The sequence below is a fragment of the Pinus tabuliformis genome, chromosome 1_2 (assembly GCF_031772625.1).
Source record: "Pinus tabuliformis cultivar Carrire ecotype Pingquan chromosome 1_2, CPIR1, whole genome shotgun sequence".
NCBI lineage: Eukaryota > Viridiplantae > Streptophyta > Pinopsida > Pinales > Pinaceae > Pinus > Pinus tabuliformis.
Window position 1 is genome coordinate 408,235,356 of NC_142298.1, and position 23,189 is coordinate 408,258,544.

General features: G+C 38.5%; 2 pseudogenes; one reads left to right on the forward strand and one right to left on the reverse strand.

Annotated features, from left to right (window-relative positions):
- LOC149206069 (protein argonaute 1B-like) overlaps nt 1-9,599 on the reverse strand; it is a 34,212-nt pseudogene extending 24,613 nt beyond the window's left edge.
- A 641-nt stretch (nt 9,600-10,240) lies between these two features.
- On the forward strand, nt 10,241-18,204 carry LOC149206070 (hyperosmolality-gated Ca2+ permeable channel 1.5 pseudogene; annotated as a pseudogene).
- Nucleotides 18,205-23,189: the final 4,985 nt, after the last annotated feature.

Consider the following 23,189-nt stretch of genomic DNA (forward strand, 5'->3'; position numbering starts at 1 on the left):
ACACAAGATATAAGGAGGAAACCCAATGTGGGTGAAAACCCCTGCTGCAATTCGTCTCTATCTTCTTTTTAATTAGAAACTTCTCATTACAATGTTTTGTACTGGTGCAGCCTTTACCAGTAAGCAGGCTACAACCTGCAGAGAGCTACAACTTTCTCTCGTTCTCCAGCTTTCCTGGAAGAGAGCTCTAACCCCCTTAGTTCTTGTACTAGCTTGAGATACTAGTAGAGAAGCTTCTACCTGCAGAAGGCTGCAACCTTCTCTTTGCTTTCAGGGACCTTGTTTCATTAATTTTCAGACTGGATCCACAGATAGCATCAATCAAACATTAAGAATTTCTGCATCAACCAAACTCCTTTTCACCAATCAAAAACTGAATCAAATAAACACTTCTCTGTCTGCTGTACCCAGAACACAGTAACTGTAATCAAACACCAATTTTGAACCCAGAACACTGTAGCAATAAAACAGAAGCAACTAGAACATAAATCAAGATATGTACGCTACTTCACTATTCAACAACCTGCATGTATACGCTTCTGTACCACAACCAACCTGCGTATACGCCTCTTTCATTCACATAAAAAGCGTGTATACGCACCTGCACTTCACTAAACCTGCGTACAGATCTATAAACGATAATTCATTCTTTTAAACATTCAGTCATTAGTTAACCCAGATTATCAGATTTATAGATCAAGAGTGCACCACATATAACAAATCAAAATCATACAGAAATATCAATGTTCAAGCCTTGAGATTTTGATCCATCAATAGACCTTATCCTTCTTGCGCTCAAATTCCTCCTTCATTCAGTTCTAGATCTGCACCATAACCCAATCACCAGTATTCCAGATCTAGCACAATATCAGATATTCAATAAATTAGATGGTCCTTTGCCACATGATCTCCTTCCCCTTTTATAGTTTGAGGCCTTCCACAATACCACGGTCCAAAACCATAATAAGCCAATACCAAGGACCCAATACCTGGGATCAACACGTCTCACGAGGTATCATGGTCCAAAATCATAGGTTCAAGTAACAAGGACTAACTACCATGGACCAAAGGTAATTTCTCCAACATATACATGCTTTTCCTTGCATGAAAGTGCGTGTATACGCACACACACCTTTGAAACGTATACCCCGCGTGTATACGCGACTTCGCCTAGATGAACCTGCGTATATGTCTTTTCTTTCATTCTGAAAGCCTGAACTAAGATCTGTTACCAAAGAGAGTTTCCATCAAGGACAACACCTGTGCCATAGCTCCAAACCTATGCCATAATGCCAACAGAGATTGGACCATCATGAGGAGGCTTAACCATCAATTCTTTATGGGCTCTTTGGAAAGCCTTGAGGCCTTAAGATCTGTTATAGCCATTATTTTCAAAAACTTTAAGAAGATGAGATTTTTCCTCTTCTAAGTGCATCTCATTCGAAATTATGAAAGCACGGGTGGCTAGAGTACTAAGAACCCCGATTTTTTGTGCTAGAAAATGATGAGAATTGGAATGAAGATATTGTTCTGTGTGAGTTTTCTTGCGAAAAACTTAGTGAGAAACAAAACCATCATTCACTATATAGACAAGGATGTCTAGGAAAGGAAGACACGCATTCACCTTGACCTCCATTGTGAATTTGATGGAGTTTGATTGAGAATTAAGATGGTTAAGAAACAAATCTAGTTTTTCGTGACCATGAGGCAAAACGAAACAAGTATCATCAACAAACCTCTTCCATTTTGTAGGGAGAAATTGAGTTGAGGCTAAGGCCTTAGTCTCACAATCTTCCATGAATAAGTTATCAACTATAGGGGAAAGTGGAGAACCCATTGCTACCCCACAGGTTTGTTGAAAGAACTCACCTTGAAAATTGAAGAAGGTAGAGGTGAGGCAGAGGCCAACTAATTTGGCAGTGTCATTGTTAGTGATCTGATTTATGAAATCAATGGCCTCTTGAATAGGAATACTAGTATAAAGGGAAACAACATCAAAACTCACCAAAAAATCACCAAGTTCCAACCTAATATGCTTCAATTCTTTAACAAAGGAAGTAGAGTCCTTAATAAAGGAATCAATGCAACCAATAAGAGGTTTGAGCCTTTGAGCTAAGAATTTAGCAAGAAGATACGTAGGCCCACCTATTGTGTTAACAATAGGTCTCAAGGGGACCCCAACCTTATGAATCTTGGGAAGGTCATAAATTGTGGGGTTAAGGGGATTGCTTTCAATAAGCTTCTTAAAAAGAGGTTTAAGGGAATTAATGGCAGTTAATATTTCTTTGTTAAATATTTTAATAGGATTCTTATTAAGCTTGATGTAACTACCACTATTATAGATATGGCCAATCATTTTTTTCATATAGTCTGATTTATCAAGAATGATGATGGCTCTGCCTTTGTCATCTTTAAGGATGACAATGTTGAGGTTATCCTTTAAAGCTTTAAGGGAAATAAAATCATCTTTGCTAATGTTTCTTTTTGGAGGCTTAGCCTTCCTAAGAATGATAGCACAGTCTTGCCTTATAACCCCCTTAACATTATCATGAAGGTCCTAAATACCAAATTCAATGTTACAAATAATGTCATTAATGGGAATCTTATTAGGGGCGAGGGCAAAATTAACAATTAACAACTAATTTATAACATCTAGTATTTAATTAGAATTTAAAATTTAATAAATATGATTTTATTAATTAAATAACTAATTCCTAACAGCTAATTCTAGACTCGGATTCATCTTTTCTATTTATTCATTAGGATCTATGGATTTTTTCACCTTTGTCTTGAGGATGAACCACATTAAATGGTTCGAAACGTCGACCAAATAATATTGATCTAATTAATCTGAAATACATGCTTACATGGATCACAAAAGCCTAATATCTAAAATGAATTTTAGTTCCTTATTGAAAATAATTTTAATTTCTTTATTTCTAAAAGAATTATGGATAGAAATCAGATTGACTAGATAAGAGTCTTAAGAAGAAAATATGATTTTAAGGCATGAGAGTTTGTAGGGGAAAAAAACTTGGCAACAATTAGCAATTTGTTAGAATAGGAAAAAGTTTAGAAATCTTAGGAACTATTGGAGTGATTTTATGATTTAGAAAATATATCGACAGGGAATATTTTTTCAATAAGGCAAAAGCGAGTCTTCCTTGAAAAGCATGAGTGATTTTTGGATTAATTTACGGATCTAGGAAAATTTAATTTTTTTGTATATGTTATTTAAAACATTGTAATCCTAATGGGAAACTAATTGATAAATCAATGGTAAATCAGACCATAGAGACAATGAATGCCTCTAAGCATATGTACGTACAAAGCTATTTTAATGAATGAGAGTTCATGCACAATTGTGAATATAATAATTCAATGTGAAGTGTGATATGATTATTTGATTTCAAAGTAAGCACGGAAACTTGTTGTGATTGATATATCAATCCAATCCAATAAACTTTGATCATTGAATTAGCCCAAAATTGTGGAGTATTAGTTTTGTGACTGCTAGAAAAGATGTAATTGTTTCTTATTCTTAAGATTGTAGTTTCGTGGAAGTGAACATAGTGGGAAAAGTCAATTTTCCTGCATCAAGTGGTATCAGAGAATGGAATATTTTTTGCGCAACAATATGGAGGAAAATTAGAACAAGATGTAAATTGATTATGGTTTTTTTTTTAATTTGTGGATATTCATGGCAAGTAGTAGCAATTGAGAAGGAGGATGTGGTGAAAATTCTGATACCTAGCGCAACTTTGATGGATGGAAAAGAGTGATTGCAGAAACATGAAGAGCATGGAGTGCACGAAAGGGGTTCTGGGGGAAGGGATCAAGAGTTCCAATAGTCTGAGATCAAAGGATAAGATTGGTGAGGCATACGTAGCAAGAAAGAGATCTGCTACTATAGAGGTGATTTGCAAGAAACTCACAAAAGGGGAAGATGAAGATGACATTGGGAATTCATTTGAAGAATTTATAGGGAAGCCACAGAGATGCCACAACATCTGGCATGAGGAAGATGAGTGATGAAGAGTTTGATAAGTAACTCATTGAAGTGGAGGAACAGTTGAATGTGTTTACATATCTGATACAATGAAATGATGAGAACTAAAGAAGTGGGTGGAATATGAGGAAAAGGGTCCAATGTCCTATTAAGAAATTATTTTCAAGGAAGTAGATATATAATTTGAAACACAGGTTAAAGGAATAATTCAAGGCAATTGAGTCTAAGGAAATAATTCATAGGGGTGAACCTGAACAAGAAGAAATACTTAGAGAGGATGGTGACAATGTTGGTATAAATTTTATGTTTGAGACCTCAAATGAGGCTCTAGAGCCTTATTCTTTTTTTTTTTATGATGCATTTGTGGTTGTAGTTATTATTGTAGATGATGGATATTCTTTTGAAACTGTCATGAAGAAAGAGGAAAATAGAGTAGAACATAGTTCAAATATTATTCTCAACAAAGAGAAGGAGTAATACTTAAATGGAATGCTCATAATTAATTATGATCCAAAGGTAAATACAACTTTCGATCTTCACATTGATTGTGTACATGTAGGTGCAGTAGAAGTGATTATCAGTTTTCAAACTGATGCAAGTGGAACAGAAACCGAGGGTGAAGAACCTACAAAATTTTTTGTGAACAAGGATGAAACAAAGTCAATAGAGGAAGAGTTTGTTGGAAGCATCAATACAAAGCTCAATCAACATATTGAAGTAGGGAAGATAATTCGGGAAGCAACTTTACAATCATGTGATGAGGTTAAAATTATATGTGTTTGGTCGTATACTTTTTTTTATCACTTTCTTGGCTAGAAAAGTTTCACTTGAAATGGTGAATATAAGCATGGTGACGATAAATGTCTTGCAATTAGAAAAGAGGGAGTGGAATTATGGCGGATTTGGAGAACCAATTGCAGAAGGAAAATAATATGATGAGATGGATGATCATCTACAGCACAAAGTTTGGGATCCTGAAGCATTCAAAAATTAATGACACATGACCAGGAGGTCATGAATATTTCTACCTTGGGAGTCTAATGCAAGAGAATTATAACTTCCAAGTCATCAATTTTTTTGGAGACAAAGATCCAAACGACGTTTCAATGTGGAAAATGAATTTTATTTCCTTATTGTAAATAATTTTAATTTATTTATTTCTAAAATAACTATGGATAGAGATCAGATTGAGTAGATAATATTTTTAAGAAGAAAATTTCTTTTAAGGCATAAGAGGTTGTAGGAATAAAAAATCTTGGAAACAATTAGCAATTTGTTAGGATAGGAGAAAGTTTATAAATATTAGGAACTATTGGAGTGATTTTATGATTTAAAAAAACTATCAATAGGAAATGTTTTTTCAATAAGGAAAAAGCGAGTCTGCCTTGAAAAGAATGAGTGATTTGTGGATGGATATATGGATCTACGAAAAAATATTTTGTGTGTATATGTTATTTAAAACATTGTAATCCTAATGGGAAACTAATGGCTGAATCAATGGGAAATTAGGCCATAGAGAGAATAAATTCCTCTGAGCATATGTGTTATCTCAAAATCAGGCCCTAGAAGGCTGCAGACCAGGAAGACTTCAAGTAACTGTTTCAAACCAATCTTTTAGCTAAGGCTTAGCCTCCTTAGCCTGAGAGGGCTCTATCAAAGGATTAGAGTTTTTTGATTATGATTAAGATGGCTAACTCTTTGTGAAACAAATAGGAATAAAGCTGGTGGAATCAAAATTAGCAAGATCCATTGGGCTTATGGAGTCATATGTCATTTAACATTAATAGTAGAATTGGCTTTGCAATAAAATCAAGGCATTCAGATTTCAATATAGGTAGAGTACGCCAAACACAAAAAGGATAGTTTACGAGTATATGAAGGAAATTAGAACACTGGAAGTGATTCCTAAGTAATTAAATACTCATAATACTGTAGACAACATGAAAAGACAACAAAAGGAACTCATACATTGAACTCTCTATGATTCTTGAGCAGCAGAAGCCAGTATTGTATTACCAAAAGAAACAGAGTCTTTACATAAGCTTAATTACAGAGATTTTTTACATAAATTTCCAACCTAGATACCAAAGACTATTGGAGTTTCAATACCAATGAAAGCTACCTTTTTCATCACTTGTATCATGGTTGATGGATGGGCTTGCATTGCTGGTGAAATTTTCCGATTGAAGCCATTAATCATTTTTCATTTAAAGAACATGTTTTTGGTGAAGACTGAGAAGGATAGGGAGAATGCCATGGATCCTGGCAGTGTCGGTTTCCCATAAGCACTTCCTCAACTTCAACTATACTTTATGATTGGACTTGTGTATGTAGTGGTCACACCAATACTTCTGCCTTTCATAGTCATCTTTTTGGATTTGCATACTTTGTGTATCGACATCAAGTTATCAATGTGTATAATCAGGAGTGTGAGAGTGTAGCATCATTTTGGCCTCATGTTCATAGTCGTATAGTTGTTGCATTAGTAATATCATAGCTACCACTACTTGGTCTATTAAGCACTAAAAAAGCAGTTGACTCCACGCCTATACTTTTAGCCCTTCCAGTGTTGACAATTTGGTTTCACAGGTTTTGTAAAATTCGTTTTGAGCCTGCTTTCTGAAGATATCCACTGGAGGAAGCCATGGAAAAGGATACTTTGGAGTAGCTGAAAAGAATATTTAAATATAAGGAAGCCCAAGATAGCAAACTTTTGGTCTTAAGCTATGTTTTGGTGATTACACAACAGTTTCGTAGCACGCTACGAAACTGCTGAAGATGATGACTAATGCACAGCAGTTTCGTAGCGCGCTACGAAACTGCTGAGCCTACACAATCTAATTATAGTCAACCGATTTTGAAATAAAAGCGGAAATTTTGAAAAGGGAATATCTTCATGGGATCCTTTAAAGCTATCAACTCTCAACAAGGTCAAGACAGGTGGAAGAAACATATATATTCGAATCCAACTCTAAACTTTTTGTGATAAAGTGATCTCATTTACTACATTCCAAGATATGTCAGATAGCTTGGAGGAGCTTTTGTCTTCACACATGGAAAAGGCTAACAACACATCAAGGAGTTGGCATTCTGAGATGTTTTGTATAATCAAAGATGAAGGGCATAGTTCATTGGATTCGAACATCTTTGAAGAAAACCAAAGGCCGATAAATAGGGACAATTTTCTATCTTTCAGGGACAATGGAGAAGATGTGACATTGAAGACCAATATGGAGCTTTGAACATCCACCACAGCCAAACTAAAAAGGGACCACATGTCAAAGAATGAGAATGATTGTAATTAAGGCTATTATTAGCATAATATGGAGTTAGACTCCTATTTGATTTAGATCTCTAGAAAGTCCAGTTGCAGTTTGTTACATTTAATAGGCAGTTAAAGGTTGAATAGGTGTCATTAGAAGTAGATTTCGAGTTCCCCTCATGCTTGAGGAGGAATATCAGTTAGGTAGAAGAGCTCTATATATAGGAGAAAGAAAAATGTAATAAAGGTTGGAAACTTATGTAAAAAAGCTCTGTTATTAAGCTTATGTAAAGACTCTGTTTCTTTTGGTAATACAGTACTAGCTTCTGCTGCTCAAGAATCATAGAGAGTTCAATGTATGAGTTCCTTTTGTTGTATTTTCATGTTGTCTACAGTATTATGAGTATTTTATTACTTAGAAATCACTTACAGTGTTCTAATTTCCTTCATATACTTGTAAACTGTCCTTTTTGTGTTTGGTGTACTCTACCTATATTGAAATCTGAATGCCTTGATTTTATTGCAAATCCAATTCTACTGTTAATGCTAAATGACATATGACTCCATAAGCCCAATGGATTCTTGTTAATTTTGATTCCACCAGCTTCATTCCTATTTGTTTCAAAAAGAGTTAGCCATCTTAATCATAATAAAAAACCTTCAATCCTTTGAGAGAGCCCTCTCAGGCTAAGGAGGCTAAGCCTTAGCTAAAAGATTGGTTTGAAACAGTTACTTGAAGTCTTCCTGGTCTGCAGCCTTCCAGGGCCTGATTTTGAGATAACATTTTGGTGCGTATGCCGGGAGTCTGAAGTTTATTCATTCCCGAAATCAAGAGACTGAACTTCTGAAGGTAGCAGGAGCTCAGAAGAATTTTCGAGGCTACAAATCTACCTTGGCGACTCCATTGTTGAAGAATTCGAAATTCATAGATTCATGGTGATTCCACTGGAGTTATGAAGGACCTAGATGCTACCATTCTTATTTCAAGGTATGCATGCATAAATTTTTCAGGAATTCATGGTTTCCCAAATCACTTTCCCAAAGACGCATATTTTCTAAGGAATGGTCCAAAATTCAATGGAGAAGATTTGAGTTTAACTTTGAAGCATATATCAGATTTCTGTGATTTTACCGAGCTTCTTAGAGTTAAACATGAGGATGTTTGCATTATGTTGTTCTATGATTCATTTCAAGGGAAATGTAAACGGTGGATTGAAAGCTTTCCTGCCAAATCCATTAAGTCATTTGAAGACTTTTGGTTTATGTTTTTGGAGGAATGGATAGATAGATCAGAGGTGGTGGCAAACTCTCCTTCAATTCAAGGTTTCAAACAATGGAATGATCATCATATTAATGAAGAAATAGATGAAAATTTTTCTTTGTCCTTGTCTTCTTATCTAAAATCATTTGACTGCAAGACGGAAGATAAGATGAAATTTTTGGATGAAGTTGCTAAGGACATTGAGAAAGACATTGAAGGTCTACAAGGTCAAATTCAATCATATAGTCTTCATGGTCATGATCATTCTTTTCAAAAGGTTTCTATGTCAGAACACAAGGAGAGGGTGTTGCTTCCTTTCTCTTTTGTGATTGAGGAAGAATACACTGTTATTGAAGATCAGCTGGCGCAACCAGAAAGTTACGAGACCCACCAAGTTGATCATGTATTCTAGGATCCTATAGCTAATACATGGAAGAATTTTACTCTCCAGTGTTTCAGTTTTTCTATGAAGATCAGAGGAAATTTTAGTGGCAGTGGTCATCACAATATCATAGTGGCTCTGAACTCTGATGCAGTCAAAGAAATCAAATATCAGATAAGACAAATGATTGGCTACATTGGAAATTTCACATTGATTGAGTTGAAAGAAGTTTGAAATTGATAGGGTAGGTAGGTAGGAAAATGTAAATAAGCTCATGGTTGACTGAGCATTTTTCAGTAGATGTAGATTTATTTCTCTTACAGTGATCATCAAGCTTAAGCCCAAGGTGAAGGCCCAAGAAGCTTGAAGGGGATGCTTGCCCATCAAATCTATGTTCATTATAAAGAGGACAAAGCACTAGACCTGCATGTTCTTAGTGTACCACAGGGGCACACTATCCCAAGTGGAGCCACCTGTTATCACTCAAGAAAAAATATTTTAAATTCTGAACATCAATTTTTTTTTTTAAAGGTTTGTTGTTAGTCCGAGTTTAGTTTTCTTTTGAAACAGGGCTCTCTTCAGTGACCACCATGCTCTGCTTCAACTCAGCAATGTTTTTGATACCTATTTTGTTAGGGCGGGCAATGTTGGCTTCAATTCCACGGCTTCCAATTACCCATGGCATTAAGTGCAACGATCTTTATGCCTTCAATATCGTATGTTATGTCATTTGGGCTGCAGCAACTGGAGTTGGATATTTAGTAGACTATTTGAGAGTTCACAGCTTCAGAGTTCTTTTCATGCAGTTCATAAAATGGTCTTTAATAGTTCTGAAAAGTTGTATTCTTCTATCATTGTGGATCATCGTGACACCTATTTCATCAGACCTTTGTTTGATCTTCTGGTGGTAGTCTCTTTGCGGGTTCCTGTGGATGAAAGTCCCGTGTTTCTTCTCTATCAGGATTGGGCTTTTAGGTTTATCTTTCTCAAGATATGGACAAAATTGGTATTGCTAGGTCAAATGGCACTCCTTACAGATGACAGCTGGCGAATAAAGTTCGAGCAAGTCAAAGCAGATGGGTTTTCTTACTTACGTGGATTATGGGTGCTTCGCCAAATTCTGTCATCAATACTTGTAAAGCTTTTGACAGCACTGTGTGTGCCATATGTCTTTGCTCGTGATTATAATGCAAATTGAATAACAACAGTTATCCTGACAACACATAGCATGAATGAAGCACAGGCCCTTTGTACATGCATTGGAATTATGGTTGGGGGGTGGCTCTGTTTTCTTGGAAGTCCTCAACATTTGAAAACATGCTTTGGCAATTCTTGCTTGTGCAATCCTTGTTCCAGTAAATGCCACAGGAGGGACTTTAGTAAACTTAAAGAAAAAGCTGGTCTTTAGTGACATTGACAAACTTTCAATATCAAATGTCCAGAGTGGTTCTCAAAGGTTTTGGGCTCATCTATTAATGGCGTATGTGTTTTCAGCATGGACATGTTTTGTGCTTTACGTAGAGTATGACAAAATAGCAAGCATGAGGCTGCATTTCTTGGCTTCACAACGTCATCGTGCCGATCAATTCAGTGCCCTAGTCAGAAATGTGCCTCCAGATACCGATGAGACAATTAGTGAGCATGTTGATCATTTTTTTTCCCAGTTAACCATCCTGATCACTACCTCACTCATCAGGTTGTCTACAATGCTTGTTAAGGAGAAGGAGAAAAAAAAAAAAAAATAGCTTGATTACTACCAGATCAAGTATTCCAGACATCCTGAAAAGAGGCCCACAACAAAGGAAGGTTTTCTTGGTCTTTGGGGTGAAAGAGTGGATGCCATTGACTTTTACACAGTAGAAATTGACACTTTGGTTACGAAAATAGCAGAAGAACGAGAACGGGTACTGAAAGATCCTGAGGCAATCATGCCTGTTGCACTTGTTTCATTTAATACACGATGGGGAGCTGTTGTTTGTGCATAAACACAACAAAGCAAGAACCCAACAATTTGGTTAACAGAGTGGGCCCCTGAGCCTAGATTCGTTCAAGATTCAATTTTTTTCTGGAGATGCAGACTTTGTATTGACTGCCCAACTAGCATGGTTATCCAGTGAAGAAACAGAGTTTGAGCTCAAGTTATGCCAACCTGGTGAAGCTTCTTGTGTGGCGCATATAAGAGACAGGGTGAATGCTGATGAATCAAGTTCGAATGTTTCCTATGAAGCTCCAGAAATACTTCAAACATGCCACTTGGAAAGGATAGTGAAATCACTTGCATCAAATCGTTGTGTCTTTAGTTCTCGTGATGAAATACTTGATGAAAATGTCCATTTAAGCCAAGACCAACTTCTACACAGGTTTCTTCGTTTTCATGACAATCAGCAAATAGAAACTCAGGAACAAGAATCAACCAGTAATCCTGAATGGATACAAGGAGAGAATTTTGTGCATTAAGCCCTACAAAGTTTCAGGTTGTAATATGCATTAACAAACATAACTCCAGTGATGAAAAACTTGTCAAGCAGTGCGGGGATCAACAAGTATATTTATGCAAAGTTTAAAGTAGATGAGCCAAAACCATGTCAAGAGCTTGCAGGACTTTGGAGTGGAATATATGGCCCCCATGGTGTGGAAGTAGTAAATGTGTCATATACAGATGAAGAAATCATAGCCACTAAACTCCTTGGTGATCCAAATGTACCTTGCGGTAAAGTGACTTTCAGAGTTACACTTTCCTCAGAAAATACAGATGCTCCAGTGGATTTTCCGCTTACACATATAGCACCTCGAGAGGAGAATGCCTTCAAGATTTCTAGAATGTACAAGGGTCGTGGCAGAATTGCAGAAAAAAACTACCACCGTGATGTATACTGGAGCAATCTGGCCATTCTGTTTGTTGCAATTTCAATTCGGAAACTACTCATGGGTGTTACACTCTTTTTCCTTGTATTTTTCGTCATGATCCCAATTGTAGCAGTCTAGTCATTGGCCAACCTTGATGGAATTGAGAAGGTTGCTCCCTTCCTGAAACCAATAATAGAGGTGAAAATTATCAAGTCATTTCTTCAAGGATTTCTACCAAGGTTGGTTTTGAAGATATTTCTTATTTTACTTCCTACTATCTTTATGAGCATGAAAAAAATTGAAGGTTATGCAGCAACATTTAAACTTGAAAGGAGAGTTGCTGCAAAGTATTATTACTTTATGCTGGTGAATGTATTTCTTGGAAGTATAATTACTGGAACAACATTTCAACAGCTTCATGCTTTTCTTCATCAATCTCCAACATAGATACCAAAGACTATTGGAGTTTCAATACCAATGAAAGCTACCTTTTTCATCACTTATATCATGGTTGATGGATGGGCTTGCATTGCTGGTGAAATTCTCCGATTGAAGCCATTAATCATTTTTCATCTGAAGAACATGTTTTTGGTGAAGACTGAGAAGGATAGGGAGAATGCCATGGATCCTAGCAGTGTCGGTTTCCCAGAAGCACTTCCTCAAATTCAACTATACTTTCTGCTTGGACTTGTGTATGCATTGGTCACACCAATACTTTTTCCTTTCATAGTCATCTTTTTGGATTTGCATACTTTGTGTATCGACATCAGGTTATCAATGTGTATAGTTAGCAGTGTGAGAGTGTAGCAGCATTTTGGCCTCATGTTCATAGTCGTATAGTTGTTGCATTAGTAATATCACAGCTACCACTACTTGGTCTGTTAAGCACTAAAAAAGCAGCTGACTCCACGCCTATACTTTTAGCCCTTCCAGTGTTGACAATTTGGTTTCATAGGTTTTGTAAAAGTCGTTTTGAGCCTGCTTTACGAAGATATCCACTGGAGGAAGCCATGGCAAAGGATACTTTGGAGCAGTTGAAAAGAATATTTAAATATGAGGAAGCCCAAGATAGCACACTTTTGGTATTAAGCTATGTTTTGGGGATTACACAGCAGTTTTGTAGCGCGCTACGAAACTACTGAAGATGATGACTAATGCACAACAGTTTTGTAGCGTGCTACGAAACTGCTGAGGCTACACAATCTAATCTCAGTCAACCGATTTTGAAATACAAGCGGAAATTTTGAAAAAGGAATATCTTCAGGGGATCCTTTAAAGCTATCAACTCTCAACAAGGTCAAGACAGGTGGAAGAAACATATATATTCGAATCCAACTCTAAAATTTTTGTGATAAAGTGATCTCATTTACTATAGTCCAATATATGTCAGACAGCTTGGAGGAGCTTTTGTCTTCACACACAGAAAAGGTTGATAACACATCAAGGACGTGGCATTCTGAAATGTTTTGTATAATCAAATATGAAGGGCATAGTTCATTGGATTCGAACACCTTTGAGGAAAACCAAAGGCCGATAAACAGGGACAGTTTTTTTATCTTTCACGGGCAATGGAGAAGATGTGCCATTGAAGACCAATATGGAGCTTTGAACATCCACCATAGCCAAACTAAAAAGGGACCTGTTGTGGCCACCAACAACCCCCCTCCTTCTTTAGTATTAGCAATAACACTAAACAAGTGGGGACCCTTAGTAAAAAATTCAAAAAAATTTATAAATTTTTTTGTATTATACTCCTTAAAAATACATTGCACGAAGAAGAGTAAAACTTTTCTTTATGAGCACAATAAAAACTGCAAAAAAGAGATGCGAAATTCATCGCATTGCATACATTAAGAAGCGCCCATAAATGAAGATCTTAAGAAATCTCTGATGGCCGATATGCGACATCGCATATCGCAACATCGCATAAACAACACACAATAACTTAACAAATTGCAATGATCTGCGATCTGCGATCTTGCGATAAACGCGATGCTGCGATCTTGCGACAACACGATAACGTGATTCTGTGATAAACTGATCAGGGAACTCTGCGATGACACATCTTGATAATGCGATCCGTGATGTTGCGATGCGAGTTGCAGAAATCACCCATCGCAAATTTTCCTCGGCTCAGCATTCAAGAAAAGTTGTCCCTAAACCAAAGATTGGGCGCGCGCCTTAAAGGAAATTAATGAATGTATGCCAAAGTATTCATGAAGGACAATTTTTTGTGTTTCGAAGAGTCAGTTCACTATGGGTTTCATGATTTTATACATTCGTAGAGCTTAGAGCTTTCGTGTCAAAATTTATTATCATTACTCTTTTCCTTTGCGTGAACTGCAGGAACGAAAAACAGGAAACAACATGAAGCAATGTGCAGGAAACATCTAAGGAAAAAGGGAAAACGTCAATGCTCGGAGAACAGAGAAGAGATGTCCTCATAAATGGATACCGCATGCAACAGAAACGCAGATTTCAGAGTATTACTGAACAGATGCTGATATCAATAGGCGATTCAACACTCAAGGTCAAAAGCTCACAAAAGCAGCATGTTTACAAAATTCTGAAGCTTATGCCCGGTAAAGGAAAAAGCGCTAAAGGCGGAAAACGCAACAGAAAGGCCCAGATCAAAGAACGGAGGCAGTTTTCGATGCGCGATTAGTGCCTAGCGCTAATCACGCATCGCTAAGAAAATTGTTTAGAAAGCAAAGTCCCTAACTTGCTTAGTCATCCACGAGTCTGGAAACCGAGATAGCAAAAGCAGAAGAAATTTGAGAGAAATTTGGGTTGTTACCAAGTATATACACAATAAATTCACCCAGCCAGAGGATGATTTCCAAAAACATCTTCTAGTTTACTAAAAAAGTGGTGCTAGCTCTTGCCATTTCTATTTGCATAGCTCAAGCAAAAGCAAAAAACAACCAGCTGACTCTTCCCAGGCAAATGTTGAATGCTCGCAACATTAAGGAGCAAATGCAGAAATAGTTAGGAATTAGAGTCAATTTTTAGAAATAAGTTTGCTTAGATAAAGGGTGGTCATTTAAACCGTATCCTAAATTTATGTAATTAAGGTATTTAGTTAGCAGTATTTAAACCCTTCTCATGCATTTAGAGAAGGGTCCAGAAATCTGTCAAAAACTTGTCCTCAGAACATGCACTTTTGCACCCTCAGAGGAGGTTTTGGTGAATGAATGGATCAAGGTTTATTTATTTTTGCATTTGATATCTGCTACTGATGTTGCACTTTTGTACTCTTGGTAGATATTAGAACAAGGAGAGATAAAACATTGTTGCTTGAAGCTTATGAGTAGGACCAGTCATAAATGGTACTTTTATCTCTTGACCATTTCTGCTTATATTCTTTACAGTGACATACAATTTTTAGTTGTTTATATGTTATTGCATGAATGTTTGAGTCACCATTTGGCACTTTTGTACCGTGGAGCCATTTATTTATGTTTGATATATGAATAACTTATTATGCAATATGTTGTTCACAACTGTTTTGCTTAACTTTTTATGCAACGTGGTTCATCTTAATTGATTTCCACTCTTATGATAGCTGAATGATCTTTATTACCAGTTATTATTTTAAATCTCTTTAGATCGCATAATAGAAGAAATACATCCCAGGTTAGCATAGATTAGATGTGTTGTTTTCATTAGATTACAATAGCATAGAATTAGATTAAAGTAGCTCAGATTAGAACTCTTAGATCAACATCATCCAACTCTGCACACACACACACCCTTAGATTGGGAAACTGGTCCCATTATCCCCAGTCGGACCCGCTATACCAAACGGATAAGGAGCTGCCAACCAAGGTCCGGACCGGGCGGGTATCCCCCTTGTTTTCAACCCGATTTTCGAGGCTTCAACATATTTGGCGCTAGAAGGAGGGCCTGAACTATGAATGGCACCTAAATCAAAATCTAAATACCATTCTGAGAGTAAATCTCCCTCATCATCTCCCCCGACTTCTCCAGTATATTTAAATCCAGAGTCAGAAGTCACTCGAGTATCAATCACTGCTACACACCCTGATATTTCAGACCAATCTACCATTAAACCTCCTGGAGTTGAATCTCTGATTCACAAACTTCAGGGATTTTCCATTTCTCCTCAGAGGTCTGATAAATCTCAAAGCAGTGTGACTTCGCAGTACAATCCTACTCATACCCTAACCAGGTTAAAGAGTGAAAAAATTGGCATCCAGCCAACTGAGTTGCCTCTTCCCACTAGGAAAAGAGCGAGGAAATCACCACAAGAGTCTGACAGTGAGACTCTTTCGTCTACAATGCCCATTTCAACTACCTCACCGCGAAGTCAACCACCCACACCTTGTTGTGGGGAAAAATGCCCATGCAGGACGATCCTATCCACCTAAGGTGTGACAGTGCCTTAGAAACAAACAGAGACAGCTATTCTAGTATTCTTCCTTTATGAATTAAGAATGAAGAGAGATAGATGGACTAAACGGTGTCTTCCGTTTGTCCCTCAATCCGGTCTCTCTTCTCTTTGTGATTTACCAGCTACTTGCCTTCTCGCTCGCCCAACTTCAAGAGGTTTCCGCAAGATCACAAGAAGAGAACACTACACAAGACATGGATTCATATTCATAACTAGTTCAGGATTAGAAATGAACTAAACATACTAATGCAATCATACATCAAAAATACATCAGTATATAGGAGAAACCAAGATAGCTTATTGATGAATAACAAGGTTCAGGAAGAGATACAACCCAGAGGGCTCCAATCCAGCATCTCCTTCCCAGCAAATGGAATTCCTATCTTCACCCCCTTGAAAGCATTAATCACCCAATGATTCCAATCTCAAACCAACAACAATTCTTTGCAATAACAAAATTCCAGCCTCTAGATCTCATGGAGGAGAGATCCATATATAGATGTTTGGAGAGAGGATGAGTCAGCTTGAGATCTGACTAGTGTCCTCTCCCTCTGTCAGTTCTTGATTCCACTTGGAGGTTCTTGCTTCCACTTGAAGATTTGGAACCTCTTACTCATCACCAGTCGAATTCACTGAGGCAAGTGTCATTGAGGAAGATTCTGGAAGCTTCCTGGGTCTTGACACCTCTTGGAATGAACTTGCCACATGTCAACTCTCGCTTAGCGCAGGTAGCCAGTGTTGGCTTTGACATTCAGCGCAGGTAGCCAGTGTTGGCTTTGACATTCAGCGCAGACAGCTAGTGGAGCCACTGAAATGATCCTGAATTGACTTGTTTTTGAGCAGTTTCTGGTGGAGAACTTTTGTGAATTGCTGTGGTTTGTTAGCCTTGTTCCTCTAGGGGTAGGAACAACATGTTTAAGGACTTTGGATCCCTTAGATTATGGACATTTCATGCTCAATGCTGTAAGGCACAAAAATGTCTATAACAGTTGCCCCCTAAAGTATGAGGCCGTTTATCGGGTGAAATGCTTTATCAGGGGATCCGAAGTTCATCCAATGCTGGGAAGAGACCTGTAATAAGATACAATACAATACGTTATTTTTCATACTGCTTTCATGATCTAGCTGAGGCGGGCATTCCCATGCTCAGCTTTATAAATTCATTTTTCTGTACATAGAACAGACAATCGTCTGATGGTAGACTGATAATTTTGATGAAATTATCATCCTTTGAGTAGGATGATTATCTGCTGCAATGATGTACATGTCAATGTTTTTATCTTTCCTGAATATATATCGCAGCCCGGATGGATGAAACTAGATCCGGGGTCTTCAAACTCGTTCGATCTTCACTCTAAGTACAAGTCGATCCATGTGAGAAATGTTCTGAAGTCGAACATGGAAAGACATTGCTTGATTACTGGTCAATGAGGTAAACCGTTAACAAGCACGAGAGAAATCACCGATAATGATAATGACCCTCAAGGTACTGCAGTACAATTCACGTGGTGTGAATAAAGGACTTGGTGTCGAACACCACGCAAAATCTTTCGCTCGAAGGTCATTGATGTATACCTATCACCGGAAGTGAGAAACTTGCCATTGAGGCATGCAAACTTCAAAGTACTGAAGGGGTTGTTCCTAGATCAACTTCTTGGATAATGAGCTGATGTCGACAAGAAGCGATCTGTCAAAGGAGGTCCTTAATGAATCCCACATCAGTGACACGGAACGGAGCTAATGATTTTGATGGAGGTGAAAACGATCTGTGACATATGATTCAAGGTGGCGGTCATGAAAGGATGAAGGATAATGTATGGCAGTGGATGGGACACGGTTGACTTTTCTGAACGACTTCTCTTGAACATATGGCGACACTGATGCAATGGATTGGTAGCCTTACCCCAAAATATGGATGGTATGGCGAGACCATGGATGTGACCGGTGAATGAAACAACCCAACCTGATTGTGGTACGGAGGAAAAGTGTCATGTTCAAGAGCGACTTGCTACCATCAAAGTTTTCTTGAGTTTCTCCCAATTTTTCCCCAGTCATTGCTGACTAGTACCTCTTTATTTTTGTCAAGCTTGAGGAGGATAACATATGCTTGTTCTATAACCTGCCCTTCGGGCAAGCCCATCGCTATGTTTTAACGAGCCTAGCGATAGTGAAACTCGTTCTCGTCTAAAGACAAGTTTGTCGCTATTTAATGATTTTAACGAGTCTAACGACAAGGATAACCCGATCCTTTTCATTTTTAGAGAGTCTGAAAAGGTACATAAAGTTAACTCCAAAAGTCCTTTTTCGTCATCTAATCCCTTAGGTCCGAAAAAGTATAAAACAATACAGAAGGGATGAGTTTTCGATAGTTTTAACGAGCCGAATAAAACAAGCGCTTGATCTTTTTGTGCAATAATCCCTCAGGTCCAAAAAGATTAAAATCTAGAGGAGGGATAGCACTTCCGGTCGCTTTAACGAGCTGGAAGGCCAAAACTCGGCAATCTTTTCATATTTTACGAGTCAGATGAAAAGAGCTTAAAGAAGACTCGTCTTTTGAGGAACGAGTGATGAAATGGGTTAGCAGCAGATTCTAGGTAAGGGTTGGAATTTTCCAAGCACGGAAGTGTCACAAGGATGGCTAGTGAAATCACTCTTCGCAGCTATTCCTCAAAATGGGTAAACAATCATATGGAGGTGAACGATCGTCCAATGGAAAAGTGGAGGTGACGGTGCAAACACGACCAAGGCTTTAATGGCTGATGATATTACATTCACTGTGGTTATTTACCGGGATAGTTCATTTTTTAACGAGCTTAAACGCGGGTGGAAACATTTGCTCGATCTTATGTTTATTTTTTAACGAGCATGAACTATGTGCTAAAACTGCTCGGATCTTGCGTTTATTTTTTAATGAGCATGAACTGTGTGCCAAAACTGCTCGATTCTTGCGTTTATTTTTTAACGAGCATGAACTGTGTGCTAAAACTGCTCGATTTTTGCGTTTATTTTTTAACGAGCATGAACTGTGTGCTAAAACTGCTCGATTTTAAGTTTGCATGCCCCCAGCATAACAACGCAAATCGAGGTGCATGCCCCTCAAGCTTCATTGCATTCAACTTGGTGGTTGGAATGAAGGTTTACCTTTAAGATTTGGAAAGGAGATTGTTTCATTTTTTAATGAGGTTGACACAGTAAAAGAACTATCCTCATGGCTCCTTGTTTCATTTTTTAATGAGGTTGACACGAGATTAGAACCTTCCTCGGAGCCCACTGTATTTACAGTATTTCTATTAGGGCGATGATCCACGCTGACAAAATGTTTAGGAATCTTTCGAATCCATTAGATATAGAAGATTTCATATTGTAGGTTTCCACTGTGGCCACTTCCGCTAGATTACTTGCAGGCGGTAGGGCAAAAGTACCCATTAAGGCAGGGTCTTTTAGGAGACCTACTCCAATATTTTGAAGCGAATGATTGCTTCCATGGATCATTGGAATGCTTCCCGTAACTTGTGAACTGTCGGGGAGGAAAGTTTGTTGGTTGATGACTATAATTCCTCCTTGAAAGGGAAATGCAATCTTCCTGAAGTAGGTCGACACAACTGCGGCCATGGCATATATCCAGGGCCTTCCTAGTAGGATGTTGTAATCGAGGTTTCCATCAATTACTTCAACATCAATTCCTATTGTTTTGCCCCCTATTTCAACTTGCAAGTTACTTAAAATCCCGTATGGAGTGTATGATCGTCCATCAAATGCTTTTAACGTCGTCGATCTCGACAAGGGTGGTGAGCCTAAATTCTTCCAGTAACTCATCGACATAATACACGTAGATGCCCCCTCATCCATAATTGTTCGATGAACAGTTTTTTTGAGGGCTTTCACTTGAATAAGGAAAGCTAGTTGAGCTGGTAACTGAGGGCCATATCCTTTATGATCAAAGGCCACAAGATTGGAACCCCTTGGGCCAATCCCACCTATTGCTGATAATAAAGCTTGCTCTTGGGAGGGGCAATTTTGCGGTACCTCAAGTGTCGACATAGCGGAGGACGATTGGGCCAGGTCCTCTATTATATTATAATTCTGTGCTATTTTTGCACGAGGATTAAATGTCTATTTGTGTACTACTCCCTTTGGCGACTTTATCATTGGTTCAGGAATGATGGGTGGCACAACTTCGGTCAAAGTTGTCGTCGAACTACTAGGTTGTTCATTAGCCTTGTTATTCGACAGCTGTGGATTCCTGTAATCTTTATTCCTTGTCAAAGCATCATTTTGCTACTTTGAGACAGACAACATAAGCACTTGGGATCAGGAAGAATTTTGACTAGCAACCAGTTTGGTTCGCGGGTTTGGAAACGGATCAGTCAATATTGCTGAGGTTTTTGAACTCTTAAAGAGTTCCTTAACTTCATTTATATGTGGACAATCTCTCGTCCAATGATCCTCATCGCATATATGACACCCCACAGGGGGTTTCCTTTTTCTCCCTTTCTTTTTCTTCTTGCCCCCTGGTTGCTTCAGTTGTTTGCCCTTGTCGGTCGACACGGCATTTACTTCTGAGGCAAGAAGTTCTTCATTTGCATTTTGACTGGAAATATTACGGGCCTTTTTAGATGTATCCTTTGTCGATTTCGTGTCTGTCGCGCCAATCACGCCATCGATGGCATGAGAGTCATTGTTTTATTTAGGAGGAGGAGGAATTGAGAATTCCGGTCTAGGGGCGTCAGGTATTTTTTTGTAGAGCGTGCCAGACTGAGTATAGACCAAGTCCAGATATTGCGCACGAGTGATGAATTTCTCTTCCGTTACGACTCCCCCCTTTGCCACATCTTCCGTGATTGTAGGAATTAAGGATTTGATAAACCATTCAGCTAATAGCTGATCGGGAACGTACGTTTTTACCATCCTACGACGACGTCGCAACTCATGTATATGATCAGATATGTGAGTGGCCGTTGTCTGTTTGAAGTTGGTTAGGAGTTCCGTTCCCGTTTCATACCTTATCGGTAATTGAAAATGGGTTAAGAAAGTCGTGGCTAAGGTACTGAAGTTGTTGAACGAAGCTCTAGGTAATTCAATATACCATTTTGCCGCTGGACCCGTTAACGTCCTCTAAAAAAGGTGAAGTCTTATCGAATCATCATTCAGGGTGTCTGATGAACACCACAGATGAAATGTCATCACATGATTCGACGGATCTTCACCCGGATTTCCATTAAATTTAGGAATATCTGATGGAAGTTTATGCGGAATCGCTGGCCACCAAGGGGCATAAGCAATTGGATCATTCGTCAGCCGGTTTAGATCTGGTAATTCTAGAGTTGCTACAAAAGGCAACTGTTGATTCAGGTTAGGCGAAGCATACCCAGGATAAGATGGAATCGCCCGAGCAGTGGGTCTTTGCATACCAGCATAATGTATTTGATGCTGGCAACTTTGACAAGGTTGATGGGCATAACCATTATAATATGGTTGTTGATAACCGCTTTGGAAATGTGATTGCCCATTACTTACAAAGACTTGTTGCTCAGCTCCTTGATATGATTGCTGGAATGGGGGTTGTTGAGTTTGAACCCGCTCTGGTTGTTGAACCATTTGTTGTTGACCAATACTGGATGATTGACCAAGATGAGGAGTCACAGTACTTGTTTGATCCTGAGTCGCTCCAGATAAGGAGGCACTACCCTGAGGTTGTGATTGAGTCGTTGAGACAAGAGGTTGTTGTATTGCAACCTGAGGCTGTTGGGGTTGACATACAACAGGTAGCGCTTGTACTTGCGATGCAGTAACCATAGCAGCTATAGTGGGAATATTCGACACAGGGTCGACTGGTTGCATTGAATATACAACCCTTGGTTGCTGAGGCAATATTGGTACCCAACCGCTGAATGTAATTCCAGTTTGACCTGAACTTTGTTGTAAACTCCCATATGGTTGTTCTCTGGGAGGGAACAATGAAAAGGCATACTGCCCTCCATATGGTGGCAATCCAGTACTTAAATGGCAGATTGGTCTTTGAAGACACATTGGATCTATTTGTTGAGTTTCAACATAAGAAATACCAGATGATAATCCGGATGAAGAAATAGGAACTAACCATGTCGTCGAAGCAGTCCCTGATGGGACTCCGGCTTGTTGTTGATAACTTGCCGGGATAGATGGTATACCATCGAACATCGTTGGGGTAGCAGCAGGAGGCTCTACCGCTGCTGTGTCGGATGACACAGTCCTAGATGTCGACGGTTGTTCAGACATATCTAGTCTATCCAAAAGATTTTCTAGCGATTCTACAAGAACTTACGATGAAAAGAGACTAACTTCGAAGATCAACGAGGGAATGGTGATGATTATTCCGTTTAAAATAAATTTTAATGACGCTTAGACACAACCTGCTTTTTCAATTTTAAAGAGTCGAGAAAAAGCAAAAGATGACTCTAGTCTCCTTCGATGTTTTAACGAGCCCGAAGTGACAAATGATTGGATGGACTTTTTCCGTTATAGAGTCTGAAAAAGGCCAAAAGGAACTGCTCTGGAGTTCTAGGTAGAGGGTGTGCCAAACTTTTCGCAAAACCGCATAATACTTTTTAAGGTACGGGCGATCAATCTTCCTGAATGCTGTGTTCAGTGCATTGCGATCAGTAGGGCGGCCGACACGGCTTCCTAAGGATAAATGTTTTATGCCTATAGGGGTCTCCAAATATATACTCGACGGTACGTGGGAGCACAATCCGTACTGGCGCTATCGTCCCTCAGGAGGAATCACCCACCATCATCGAGATCGACAGTCACCAGGCTTTACGACGCCGGAACACGTCTCTAGCCTAGACCTCTATGTTGTGCGTTAAGTTACAAAGCGTTGTTAAGTTCATTCAATTTATTTTAGGTTGATCTTTCTTAGAAGTTTGCCTTTTTGGATCACCACGAGATGTATGATACAATTCCTAAATGCAGTCTAAAGATGATAAGCAAGCTTTTATATCTTTTCAACAATGAAAATCCTAGCTACAAAGG